Here is a 6,006-nt window from a genome sequence, read left to right as displayed (position 1 = left end):
GTCACGTCGTGTAATTAATGTAAGTAATGTGTGATACCATAGATTTTCTTTCTGATCCAATACCATGTAAAATTGAAGTTGGTATCGACAATATCGATCCAATACCGATACTTTGTGCAAATGTGTTTCCTACAATTAAAAAAAATATGTATTTCAAATAACAACATAGCATAGAGAATACAGTTATTTATTTACTGTTATTATTTATTATATAATAGTTATCATATCATTATTATTTATTTATTATTAGGATATTTATTGCATGTTGTTTATTATTATTTATTATTAAATATTTATTAATTTCAAACTGAAGTGTACTGACTTAGTGGTGTCAGTAACAATATAGCCACGCTAATACAAAAGAAAAAATAGGACGAAATCATACAAAGTGCACAAAAATTGTGTTTCAAACCATAATAAAAGGAAATAAGTAACAAAATAAAAGTATTTAAAAAATGAATTAATAAGAACTACTATTAGAATAAAAAGTAAGTCACAATTCAGTTACATGAACATCCATCGGAGTCTTGTTCACGAGTGAGGGAAGAGTGGATCGTGAGATCGACAGGCGGATCGGTGCGGCATCTTCAGTAATGCGGACGCTGTATCGATCCGTTGTGGTGAAGAAGGAGCTGAGCCGGAAGGCAAAGCTCTCAATTTACCGGTCGATCTACGTTCCCATCCTCACCTATGGTCATGAGCTTTGGGTTATGACCGAAAGGACAAGATCACGGGTACAAGCGGCCGAAATGAGTTTCCTCCGCCGGGTGGCAGGGCTCTCCCTTAGAGATAGGGTGAGAAGCTCTGTCATCCGGGGGGAGCTCAAAGTAAAGCCGCTGCTCCTCCACATCGAGAGGAGCCAGATGAGGTGGTTCGGGCATCTGGTCAGGATGCCACCCGATCGCCTCCCTCGGGAGGTGTTTAGGGCACGTCCGACCGGTAGGAGGCCACGGGGAAGACCCAGGACACGCTGGGAAGACTATGTCTCCCGGCTGGCCTGGGAACGCCTCGGGATTCCCCGGGAAGAGCTGGACGAAGTGGCTGGGGAGAGGGAAGTCTGGGCTTCCCTGCTTAGGCTGCTACCCCCGCGACCCGACCTCGGATAAGCGGAAGAAGATGGATGGCTGGATGGATGGAACATCCATCCATCCATTTTCTACCGCTTGTCCCTTTTGACATGTTAATGTGAAAATACTGAACATGTAAATAAAAGCAATCAACATTGACACATTGCCTCATTCAGTAGTTTAGTTACTTTTTTACACTGTTTGAGATACACATTATTTCAAATAACTAATGTATCACTGCGATAAGGTGGCGACTTGTCCAGGGTGTACACCGCCTTCCGCCCGATTGTAGCTGAGATAGGCTCCAACGACCCCGCGACCCCAAAGGGAATAAGCGGTAGAAAATGGATGGATGGACTAATGTATCAATATTTTGATTTAAGAATCGATTTTAGAGCAGAAAGATCTGGTATCAGCGGTATCGATTTTTCACTATCGCTCTGCACATCACTTGTGTATTCACAGAATGAAAGTATGTGTCACGTGACATTACCGGCGGTCACTGTAACCTGCACTCAGGGTTGGTTAGAGGAGAAAGTTGAGCTGGTTTGCCAAATTTGTTGTTGACCGCTTTGGGGATCGCCATTGGATGCTTCCACGCTTTGGATGCTCATGACTGTGAACTCTGCTTTTTGATTCAACAATGCACAACATTGCATTCAGGAAATGTGCGTGCTTTACTCTGGCTAAACAGGAAGTGCATCAGACAAGTACCAAACACATGTTTTTACTTTCAAGCGAAAGGCAAATTCATAGAGCAGTTTTATGTTTGCCCGTGGATAAGGAATTTGGCGTGTGCATTAAGGCTGGACTGTCTTCTCTGGAACTTTCTGGACAAATGCTGGTCATATAAGGAAGTCTATGCGCACGCTCTGACTGTCAGCTGTTCACTGCGTGCACACGCTGATTAACATCAGCTGTTGGCTACAAGTGTGCTCATTTCAATACTGTTTGTGGAATAATTAATGTGATGTCTTTGTAGTTTCAATGACGTGAAACATTTTTTTATGACGTAGTGTGGATTGATTTGAATATTTGATGCAAAAGGACTGAATAATGAGTCAAACAAATGCAACCTCATGCTCTGAAATGGGGTCTAAAAAAAGAGAGAAAGCAAACTTACTGACAAGGCTTTGCTGTATAAGATTGAAAACCTGGAAAATGAGCGCCAAAAGTTTGTGAATAAAATAAAAGGAATGATTGCAGTTATGAAAGAGCTCATGAGACAAAAATGAAATGTTTCTCATATCAAAGAATTTCTGGAAAAGTTGAATACACTTATTGAATGTGCAACAAACGCTCATGACATTGTTGCCCCAACTGCAACAAGGTGAAGTGGAATGGTTTTCAAGCATAATGAAATATACTGAAACATTTCAAAATGAAACCAGACAATGGATATAGGAAACTGGACAACACTACAAAAACCACAAGAGCCAACTAAAATTAATAAGGTCACGTCTTTTGTGGAACACGCTAAGCCCATTAAACCTTTATCAAATGTTTGTGACAGAAATGAAGAAAACATAAACTCAAGTGACAGTGTTTCCAATATTGGATACCCTAAAACAGTGGTCCCCAACGACCAGTCCGGGGACCGGTACCGGTCCGTGACACATTTGCTACCGGGCCGCAGAGAAACATGAAATAATTTATAAAGGACTGCATTTTCTCCAACTTAACTTTGGCCTGTCCCACTAGACACACCAATAAGCTAGTTTATAGATGAACAATAAAACTCCTCATAGGAAGTTGTTATATGTGTTATAACTGTGTAACATGATACAATGCACATATCAAATATAAATGTGACAGATTGTAGCCAAAGTCTGATTTCCATCTGCATCTCATTGCAAAGAAACAAGCCCCCACTAATTCAGCGTTATCTTGACTTGTATTTTTCATGCACTTATTTTTTCTGTATTTTTCTGGAAAGCCGGTCCCTGAAAATAATGCCTACATTAAACCGGTCCGTGGTGCAAAAAAGGTTGGGGACCACTGCCCTAAAACATCTCAAACCAGGAGATCTGCAATGTCATCTGAATGCTTGAAAACTGAAGTAGAACTGGCTGCTTTAGCCACGAGACGAATGTTTCAGGAACAAAAACATGCACTAGAAGAGGAAGCGCTACGCAGAAGGAAAACAATTACATATGGAAGAAGAGGAACAACCATGCAAAAGAAAAGGAAAATTACAACTTGATGAGGAAATTGCAGAAAAAATGTCTAAATTAAACAAACTCAAAGCATTACTTGTGGAAGAAGGCCATCAAAGGCATCAGAATTCATATCTGGGAAAAGGAAAATCTCCACAGACGCTCAACCTGAAGGCAGAAATAATTCCATCCATCCATTCCAAAGCAAACAATAATAACCAATGATGGCAACAAGTTAAGGAAAATGTAACAACCTCACACAACGTTCCTCAACCTTCATTGTTAATAAATGTACCTCCTAACCCGCATTATGTCCATCAACAGCTTACCTCACACGCAAATTAAAGTGCCAATGATTGTCACACACACACACACACACTAGGTGCGGTGAAATTATCCTCTGCATTTGACCCATCCCCACAGGGGAGCAGTGAGCAGCAGCGGTGGCCGCGCCCGGGAATCATTTGGTGATTTAACCTCCGATTCCAACCCTTTATGCTGAGTGACAAGGAGTGAGGTAATGGGTCCCATTTTTATAGTCTTAGGTATGACTCGGCCGGGGTTTGAACTCACGACCTCCCGATCTCAGGGCTGTCACTCTAACCACAAGGCCACTGAGCAGGTTCAGTGGGCAGGTTCAATCCAACCCGATGTGGATAACGATGATGTGCTTGCCGTCATAAGGAAGCAAAATATCAACTTTGCTTGTACAACAGCAACAATGCCTTGCAGCCCTACCAAAAAGAGAAATACCAGTTTTTGATGGCGACTCATTAAAAATCACACATTTATAAAGGCATCCGAGCGTGGAGTCGAGCGGAACACAACAGACCATTATGACACTCTATACTTCCTGGAACAGCATACTACAGGACACGGCAAAGAACTTGTAAAAAGCTGTCAGTACGTAAACCCGGAACGTGGATACATGAAAGCCAAAACTTTATTAAAGGAGCTATTTAGTACTGAGCAAAAGATTTTCTCTTGATACATCGACAAAGCTTCTTCATGGCCTACAATAAAAAAAAGATGTGAATGGACTACAGGACAACGGTCTGTTTCTCAGAAGCTGATGCAATGTATCTTTATGACTTGGACATGCCTTCCAATATGCTGACCGGTATAAAAAAGCTACCATAGAAACATGTGGAAGCCAATTTTTTAGGCTACAGAAACAGCAGCAAAGAAGAGAAAAATTCAGTAATGTTACATATTTCATAGAAACCCAAGTGAAGATTCTAACAGATCCAGTTTTTTGGCAAACAAACAAGATTCTCCTACAGTAACACACAAATAAACATACAAAGTAGATTTGCAGCCTCAATTCAAAGGAGCCAGTTTTGCCACCATTGTTGGATCTGCAGTGAACAATTCAGCCTGTCAAGTCCAACAAAATATAACATCACGAATGAATACATGCGTTTTCTCTGGTGAAGGACACACAGTTGCTATGTGCGTGCCCTGTTGGGAAGATTGGAACATGAGAACGAGATGAACCTCTTACAGGAACATGGCATTTGCTTTGGCTGTTTGTGGAAAAGACACATTAGTAGGCACTGCTGCAAAGATTTCCTTTGGCAGCTGTAGCCTGAAGCATCCCACTGTTTCACTGATTCAGAGTAGGCTGAGAAGGATGCAGACTTTGTGTCCACATGCTGGTGTCAAAGTGGTCTTACAGGGGCTGAAGAGCAAGATTACAAGATGCCAAGTAGAGTCTAAAAAAGGCCACAAGGACTAGGCTTGGATGAACTGTTGATGGACCACTTGGAGGCAGCAGAGAGAAGACTGTAAATGGCCACAAATAACTGTAAACAGAGTTTCTGTTGGCCGTAGAAGAGCTTTGGCAAAAACAGTTTAAAAATGATGACCCAGAGAACAGAATCCTGAAGGAAATGCCTCCTGCTCAGATTAAGTCCAATCTTTCTTCCAGGGCAGAGAGCTCCTCCTCTGAAGGTGAAGAAGAGGAGAACATAGGGAAATATTACACAAAAGTGGGAAAAGAAGAAGATGATGATGAAGATTCCGAAGGCCTGGTCTCTGATGTAGAGGTGACAAAGCGTTGTCATGAGCTCTTACTCTGTAAGGCTGAGTCAAGTGATGACAAAGGAGCCAGCGGAGGAAGACCGGATCTTCGATGATGGGAATCAAAGAGGTTCCAAGCACGAGAAGTAGAGGCGCAGGATCAAAGTACAGTATTGAAGAGTGGCAAGGAGGATGACGACGACCCATATGGAGGGGACCACAAAGGCCGTAAAAAGATCCACAAAATCCTAAAGGATGACAAGCTGCGGACAGAGACGTGGGATTCCCTCAAAGAAGGAGAGCAGAGGAATAAACTCAGTAGAGATTTGGACATTGCAGAACTTAATTTGTGGATTACTTTTTTTCTTCTTCTTTCTTTCTTTTTTTTGTTTACAATCTTTTGCTTACATTTGACTATGGACATGTTTTCAATGTGGATACATTTTTGAAGGACTCGGTGCAGCCTTGTATGATTGATATTATTGCTGCTGTGTTTATGTCTCCTACCTGTTAAACTGATGATGGAAACATAATTAAGGGGCCGATGTGTTGGAGCCAGAAATGTGTATATATCATGGGGTGTATTCATAGAATGGAAGTGTGTGTCACGTGACATTACTGACAGTCACTGTAAAGGGGTGTTTTTACCTGCACTCAGTGTGGTGAGAGGAGAAAGTTGAGCTTGGTAGCCATAAATTGTTGCATGCTTTGGGCGCTTAATTGGACACTTCTGTCACATTCACGTCTTGTTATGTTTCCTT

This window comes from Nerophis lumbriciformis, linkage group LG21 (genome assembly GCF_033978685.3).
Source record: "Nerophis lumbriciformis linkage group LG21, RoL_Nlum_v2.1, whole genome shotgun sequence".
NCBI classification, from domain to species: domain Eukaryota; kingdom Metazoa; phylum Chordata; class Actinopteri; order Syngnathiformes; family Syngnathidae; genus Nerophis; species Nerophis lumbriciformis.
The sequence above is the reverse complement of the archived record's forward strand: the minus strand, read 5'-3'. Positions refer to the sequence as shown.